Genomic DNA, 9364 nt, shown 5'->3' with positions numbered 1-9364 from the left:
TAAATCAATGGGATAATTATATGCATGTAACAAAACTTTTTCACACAAACAATACACATTAGACATGTCTACTTCGTCGATTTTTTTAGGAAAAATAATTATTCTAACAAAAATTTAACATTTTGTGTTATTTCAAATAATTATTTTAATAATTTTCGAAATAAATATTTTTCAAAAAATATTTAAAATAATCTTAAACAATATTCTAAATAATTATAAACAATCTAAACAATATTTCAAATAATACTAAACAATCTAATCAATATCATAAACGATTCTAATATTTTTTAATTAAAAAAAAAAAACCTGATTCAAATCAGAACTCTTCTTCTCCTCTGCCAAAATCACCTCTGCCTCTGCCTCTGCTAAAATTGCCTCTGCCGAAACTCAACTCAACTCAACTTAAATAACCTTCAAATAACCACGGGTCTACAGTACTCGGGCCAGGTGTCAACGGCCCAGTTCCTGACCCCCACGCGGAAAAAAAAAAAGGCCCGAAATGCCAAGTGTCAACACCCCAGTTCGAGACCCACACGCGGAAAAAAAAAATACCGTTTCCGGTGCACCGCTAACCGAACCACTCTTTCCGGTTCATGGCTAACCGAACCAATGGATCCGGTTAACCGTTAACCGGACCAAAACATAATTTCCGGTTAACGGTTAACCGGACCCTTTTAAATGGGTTCGGTTAACCGTTAACCGGATCCATTGGTTCGGTTAACCATGAACCGGTTTGGGTAGAAATATAAATTAACAATCAAACCGGTTAAGTTTTGAAATTAAATTTAATTTTTGGATAAAAATAAAAAAATCGGGCGCAGCCACATAAAGCCAGGGGCACTTGCTTTTTTGCTTAGAAATGCTTCAAAAATATGTTTTATTTTTATACTTTTTCTCAGATTAATTTGTAAAAACATATTTAAAATTATACTTCACCCTAATTTTTTTTTTCGAAAAATGCTTCAATTTGGATACTTTTCTAATTTTTATTTATAAGAATATACTTAATATTCAAAATAATTGATATCTCATCCTGATATTTTGTCGCAACTTACTATATATTTCGGCTCTGCTTTTAAACCGCTTCTATAAACAACAAAAAAATAATTTAAATTGACAGAATAACAAACTCTATAATCTTTTAGAGAATTAACATTTAATTTAGTGATAAAATGAGAAGTCATGAGTTCTAAATTCAAATAGAATAAAAATCCTTGTTATAAAAATAAAGTATGAAATTTAAAGGTTTGACATCCATCTATCCTTAATAATAATTATAATAATAAAAAAAAACTCTTTAGTCTTTAGTCTTTACCGAAAGTACATATTTAATTTAATTTGATGTAAACAAAATTAAGCTGTGAGCCTTAATTTATCTGGAATTGTTCGGGAACCAATATATATCTTTCTTCGCTTCTCTCTGTCTCTTAGCTGGAGCTTAGACAATCCGAAATCCGAAAAGCCAGAGGCTGATCGGTTTCTGTTTAAGGTTGGATACGAACCACGCATGCACACATTATGGAGACACAGAGATCAGAGGAAAATAACAAACGCATCACCCCCAAAAAGTCAGAATGTGCATATCCTATCTACCATAAGCACATGTATTTCCTGCACCAAATCGTGACAGCCTTCTTTAGTAGATTTTCTTTCATTTATTTTTTTGTTTCTTTAAAAGTTTAATCTATGGTTTGAATTTGAAGTGATCTTAAAAGAAGAGGTTGGCCGTACGTTCTGGAAAAACAAGTTGGTCATATTGATGTACTGGCTCCCATGTTCTCTACGTGACCCCCCATCTCCCCTTTTATCCTTATTTGGATGTGCACCGCTGCTTCTCCACAGTGGCGTAGCCAGGATTTGAGTCAGGGGTGGGCAGCAATCGGGTTCGGATATTTTTTCTTAACGGGTTCGAATTTGAATCGCCTCGATAATTCTCTTCCCGCCTCCGCCCGCCTACCAAATTGTATCTCTGCCTATCGAATCGGTTGTTTTTAATAAATTATTAATTGATACCAAAACTACTAAAACAATTACTTGTAATTTATAAAACAATTGGTATTAATTGAGCAGAGGGAAATCACTACACCGAATTGAACCAAGATTTAAAAATATCTTTCTTTTTTAGTTAGATTAAACGACTCACAAACCATCTCTGAAGTCTGAATTGACAATTGCTACTCCGAATTGAATTCAGAGATAGACAAAATCAAATCCAGAAGTAAACAAAACCCATTGAAAAATCTAGTCAAAAGATGAAAAAAAATTTCCAGGACCCCTGAAACACTGTGGCTCCGCCACTGCTTCTCCACAGCCTGCTAGCTCTTACCATTTCTAGATTTTTCTTTTTTTTTCCTTTAATTTTCTCTTTTGTACAAACTGTCCCCCTCACCCCATTATACAGTTCACATTCATTTAAGTAGTTTATAATTATAATTTGAGTGTGGTTTGAAGTAAATGTTAAAATAGTCAATCTGAACTGCTATATGAAAATATATTTGGAGACTAAATTTTATAATTTTTAATTATTTTACTATCTTTTTGATTGGTAGAAAATCAGTTCATCTAAAAATCTAAACCATCCGATAGCAATGATTTTCTACGTACCTATCTAATAAAAATAGTTAGAAGATTCTAAAAAAATATATAATTTGATTGGCAATACATTTTTATATGAGAGATCATGCTTAATGGTTGATGTCACATTATTAGACCTATTATATTGACTTGTTTCCATACAGAAAATGATATTTTGAACCAACAAATAGCACCTTTTACATTGAATATCCCTAGAATGTGGTACTGCTATGTTTTGGTTCCTACTTTGCAGGAATCAGGTGAAATCAGGCAAAAGGCAGACTTCAGGAAGCTCTGATGCGAGTCGCATTCACCTGGTGCGAGTCGCATCCAAGCCCAAAGCGACCTGCGATGCGACCCTCACTGCTCTCTCTTGAAGACCATCTGATGCGAGTCGCATCCAGTTGATGCGAGTCACATCAACTGTTGCCGCCCAATTCAAATTCGACCTGATAAGCTCCAAGTCAGATCTAATGCCTATATAAAGAGGTCCTAAGCCAGAAATTGGGGAGCTTTTTCCCCCTCTACATTCCAGAACACAAAAAGAGCGAAGATCAAGAGAGAAGAAGGAGATTGGAGCTTGATTGAAGAAGAAGAGAAGGGAAGATTTCAAGATCCTCTCCAATATACTTTGGATCTTCGAGCTCCATCATGATTTGCTTATTCTCTCTCTCTTTCATGTTTACTTTTGTTATGCTTGAGTAGATCCCTGTTTCTTAGGGTTAAGATGTAATCTCCAAACCTTTTCTTTGAGTTGAATGATGTTTTGATCTAATGTTGAACTTGTGTGATTGTGTTGGGGTTTCGCGGTTCTAACCAAAACCCCTTTTAGGCTTAAGGTGCGGAATGACCGCAGAACAAAAATTTCTATGGCCAACTTAAGCTCAGGATTAAACGGGGTATGTCAGGAAACTTTCCAAGGCGGTCCACCTTCAGTATTCCTTTGGCATCAAAACCCAATTTAATCCTTTTACAGATCTACTCCATGATTGATTTCTAAAACTTTAATCTACTTACAAATTAAATAGATTAATATAACATATTTATACCTTGTTTCCAAATCACAGTTGGAATGCAGACCGAGCGAGTAGAGCCTCACCAGGGAAGGAATCGACTCGGAACGGAGCATCAGACGTCTGATGCCTCTATCGGTTGTCCACCAGGACTAACCGGAGAGCGGTTTATTTCTTCTGCCAGAAATACCGTAAACCGCGGAATTCTGCAAAAACACTATTCACGAGGAAAAGACGAAAACCCGTAAACACGAATTTTCGGTTGCTCAGTTTCATCAATATGCAAAACTGACATACCGCTAAATTCGGTAAAACACTATTCATCGATCCCGTAAATATTCTCCACAACAACCCGCAAGATTATACGTCAACTACGTATAACTTTCTTTTCTCAACCGAAACACTATTTGGGAGAGAAACCGAGAAAGAGAGAAAATACCGATTCGTTTCTGCACGAAAAGATACATGTGAATGTGCATATGTATATATGTGAATATGTCTTTCTCTCTCTACCCCTCCACCCCTATTTATAGTGTTTAGATTCGGTTGCAAAAGACCAAAATGCCCTCCAAGTTCGGCCTATTTACAAGATATGCCATTGACACCTCATCCTTTTATACGTGAAATGACCAAAATACCCCTTCCACACCCTTCCACATTCTTCTCCATGCTTCTACACATGCAAGGTGGCATAGGTGTGAAATGACCATTTTGCCCTTGTGGATAGGATTGATGACATGTCATCTGGATAGGATCAATGACGTGTCATGCGGATAAGCACGAATCTGAAAAGACCCGAATGCCCTCGGCCCGAACACAAATAATATTCGTATAATTATTCTGAACAATTATATATATATTTTTCTTTCGGTTATTTGTTTCGGTATCGATGACGTGTCATCTGGATAGGATCGATGACGTGTCATGCGGATAAGGACGAATCTGAAAAGACTCGAATGCCCTCGGCCCGAACACAAATAATATTCGTATAATTATTCTGAATAATTATATATATTTTTCTTGCGGTTATTTGTTGTTTCGATAATTTATACAATGTGTCCTGCACATTTATAAATTAACCGGTTAACTTTTATACAACGTGTCATACACGTTTATAAATTAACCAATGTTTTTGCTTGTTATTTTTACATAACATTTATAATTTAATTATAACACGTATAATTAATTATAACCATCTTAATATTAATTATAATCAATTTATAATTAATCAGTAAGATTCTCCGAGTAGCTCCTATATGGTGTGACCCAATAGGATCTGTGTTATGTTGGTAAACAGAGTTAAAACTGTTTTAACTTCTGTTAGTCATGGGTGGCATCTGGCAACACATCATGACCATCCAATTACACAGATGATGCTGTACTGTACAATATCACGATCCAGTAAACAATTTACTTGTGTCTGTTCTTCTGTCTCATAGCTATCAGATTAGTTTCAAGGTAGATGTGTGTCATCCTTGCTAACTTAATCTTTTCTTGATCTTGAGCAGATTATCAAATATAATTACTCTTGTAATTATACCGCTAGCAGATAATCTTACTCTATCAAGGGGCCCAGTGATGCTATAGCTCGTATAGAGATACGAGGGACAAATAGTATTCTTGGTAAACTATCACTTCCTCAGCTAAGCTATACATATGGAAAAGCTACCGTTATGACTGCTTTTTACGGACAGCGGTGGATAACAATCACACATACATATTTCTCAGTGGGAACGATAAATACCTCATACTGTAGAACGTGACACTGAATGAAAACATAAATGACACGAACACAATTCTATTTAATGTTTCATTCGAGGTCTGTCAAATACCATGTTTCTAAAACATGTATCTATGTGATTAAAATGACATCTCGTGTCAGGTGGTTTGTAAAACTTAACCATCTTTTAATCCACATACTAACCTTATCGCGGTAATTAGTGTTCCTGCTAATTACCTTGGTCAGTGACCTTTTAAGAGTATATATCATCTATATTATGGAGTTTCACAATTTCAGTCATGAACTCGAAATGATCCATAAATTCAATAAGCAACAAAATGCTATATAAATAAACATTCAATTCATGAACAAAGCTTTATGATAAATTATCGTATTATTGACTTCTAGATTATTACAAACTAACAATCTCCCACTTAAGCTAGGAGTCAATCATCGTAGACCCTACTTATATACAAAACTCTTTATTCTCTAAGATCTCGCAGATCCTGAGAAAATCTCACAGCCAATCTTCTATGTGTTCCAGACCCATAGAAGCATTAAGCATCTCGTGCTTGGCTTGAGGAAGAGATTTTGTGAGTGGATCAGCTGTGTTGCTGACTGTGTCAACTCTACTTATCTTTACATCACCTTTATATTAATTATATCTTTTATAATTAATTATAAGCATCTTATGATGTTTACGATCTCTCGTATTAGGTGATAACGTTGTAGACGAGAAACATATCCTTAGTTCTCCTCAAGAACTTAAGGATATTATTTACAGCATTCCAGTGCTTTATGCCTGGATTAGCCTGATATCTACTCGTTATACTCAAAGCATACGAGACATCTGGGCGAGTGCACAACATGGCGCATATGATAGAGCCAATAGCCGAAGCGTATGGTACTCTACTCATAGTGCTTTGCTCATCAGTTGTCGAAGGAAACTGAGTCTTGCTAAGCAGTGCACCATGATTCATTGGCAGGAATTCTCTCTTAGAATCCTGCATGCTGAACCGATTCAGCACTTTGTCAATGTACGTGCTTTGACTTAATCCTATAAGTCTCTTTGATCTACCTCAGTAGATCTTTATGCCTAGTATATAGACATCCTCGCCCAAGTCCTTCATCGAGAAAACTTTTCTTTAATGAAGACTTGGCTAATTGCAAAAGAGGAATATCGTTTCCTATTAAAAGTATGTTATCTACATATAAGATTTAAGAAAGGCGATGGCACTCCCACTAGTTTTTCTGTACACATAATATTCTTCTTCGCATCTGACGAAGTCAAGCTTTTTGACTTCTTCGCCAAATCGAAGATTCCAACTCCGTGATGCATGCTTCAATCCATAAATGGATTCAAGAAGCTTGCATACATTCCCAACATTCTCTGGATCTTCAAAACCCGTCGGCTGTGTCATGTACACATCCTCTTCTTAAATTTTCATTTAAGAAGGCGGTTTTGACATCCATTTGCCATATTTCATCATCATGAAATGCGGCAATTGCTAGGAGTATCCGAATTGACTTAAACATAGCCACGGGTGAAAAAGTTTCATCAATTCCCAGAATTTGTTTGAAACTTTTTCGCTACTAGCCGTGCTTTGTAAATAGTCATATTGTCATCCATGTCTGTTTTCCTTTTGAAAACCCACTTGTTAGCTATGGGTTTCACCCCATCAAGTGGTACAACTAGGTTCCAGACCGTGTTGTCATACATGGACTGTATTTCGGATCTCATGGCCTCCAGCCATTTATCAGAGTCAGGCCTATCCATTGCTTCCGCATAGGTCAGAGGATCTTCAGTGTCAAAAACTGAGATCTCGTGTAGTCCCATGTACCTCTCGGGTGCATGGACTATCCTTGCTGACCTACGTAGCACTTGTTCTTCTGGCTGTCGAACTTCATCCACAACAGTGTGCGGATTTAGTTGTTCTTCAACTTGCGTTGAAGCACTTGAGCTCGGGACTAGAACCTCTTCCACAGCTACTTGTGGATTTGGTTCTTCCAAATGCTTATCAGCCGAAGTATCAAGTGGTGGGATTATCTGATCTGTTTCAGATATTATATTGTGTGATGTATCTTGAATTTCTTCAAGTATTACATTACTCCCACTACTTCCTTTTGCAAGAAACTCATTCTCCAAAAGTATACCATGACGAGCAACAACTAATTTGTTCTCGGACTGGTAAATGAAGTAATATCCTTTCGTTTCCTTAGGATACCCTACGAAAAAACACTTGTCAGATTTGGGACCAAGTTTGTCAGACGTCAGGCGTTTGACAAATACTTCGCAACCCTATTTTTAAGATAAGACATATTTGGGATTTCCCAAACCATAACTCGTATGGAGTCTTTTCAACTGACTTGGATGGAACCATATTTATCGTTAGTGCAGCAGTATCTAGTGCGTGTCCCCAAAATGATTTTGGAAGGGTGGCGTCACTCATCATGGAACGAATTATGTCCAGCATAGTTTGTTTCATTTTCTTGGCAACACCGTAATCATTGCGGTGTCCCTAGAGGTGTGAGTTGTGAGACTATCTCACATTCCTTTAAGTACGTTTTGAAAACCATAACTCAAATATTCGCCTCCACGGTCCTACCGTAATGCCTTAATACTTTTGTTCAGTTGATTTTCTACTTTAGTCTTAAATTCCTTGAACTCGTCAAAGGATTCAGACTTATGTCTCATGTAAGTCAATACTTTCATGAAACGTTTTGAGTCTTTTGTTATTGATGTTAAACACGTGGTTTTCCATTTCTAGCATATAAAGATCATTTAACAAGTAAGATGATCCATAATATGTCTCATTTTTATAAATAGAACATCTATTGTCCTTTATAACAAACGAGAAACCATTCATCTCTAAACATGAGATTGATATGATATTTCTAGAAATGGTAGGAACAAAATAAACATTTTCTAGTTCCAGAATAAACCCGCTAGGCAAGTACAATTCTATCATACCGACTGTAATGGCTGCAACTTGTGCTCCGTTTCCAACTCGGAGTTGTACTTCCTTATTGCGTAACTTCCTCTTAGTGAGTGCATATTCGTGAAAATATGAGCACATGATTCGGTATCCAGTACCCAATCATTAAGAGAGTTCGCAACATTAATTTCAATAACATAAATACTTGAGACTGAGACTTTTGAGACATTCTCAAACTTCATATCTCCAAGATACTCCGGGCAGTTTCTCTTCCAGTGACCTTTGCTATTGCTAAAATAGCAGTCAGAGTTAGCAGAAACATTTATCTTGGGAGAGTTCGTTCCTGGAACCAACTTCCCTTTGCCTTTGTACTTAATCGCCGTTTTTCCCTTTTGCTTTCTTGATCTTCCTCCCACCTTCTTGGATCATGAGGACATGAGAGCTATTCTCGATGTCTTTATCAGTGATCCTCAGCATCCCTTGGGGCTCCTGCAAGCTCTTATCCAACTCTTGCTTATGGGAGTTCACAATGAACTCCGAATAACTGGGAGGAAATGAGTTCAGGATAACTTCCGTGGCCAACTTGTGGCTCCACGGACAGTTAAGCTTCTCCAGTTTCTCATCATCGCTTGTCATACGAAGCGTGTGAGTACTGACAGAGCTGCTCTCTACTATTTCAGCAGGGACCGGTGTATTTAGGATATATTCCTTTTTCTCATGTATGTCTACCTTTTCGAGTAGGTAGCGTAAAGAGAAAGACGTTTCTTTAGCCATATTTCTACAACGTTTTAAAGTAAAGATTTTAGCTTTGTTCATGTAATGTTTTATTCAATAATAAAACTCCCACTGCAAATTTGTTCTATTCCCGTTTGCAGTAGGACCAAGATCCATATTTTCACTAATAACCAAGGCAGTGTATGCATATCATGGCTGTTAGTTATCTTAGGTAAGCAAACTTACTAATCACATCTCTTTGTGATTCTTGGTTTCGTTAAAACATCACGTGTATTTAACGAAGACTTTGCCCCGAGCCCAAAACTGTTTTGGAAATCATCGGTAAGTAACCTCACTCTATTTGGTTTGATATGTCGGACATAACCCTCGACCACCAAAGGTAAAAG

This window comes from Carex rostrata, chromosome 16 (assembly GCF_964058835.1).
Source record: "Carex rostrata chromosome 16, lpCarRost1.2, whole genome shotgun sequence".
Classification (NCBI taxonomy): Eukaryota; Viridiplantae; Streptophyta; class Magnoliopsida; order Poales; family Cyperaceae; genus Carex; species Carex rostrata.
The sequence above is the reverse complement of the archived record's forward strand: the minus strand, read 5'-3'. Positions refer to the sequence as shown.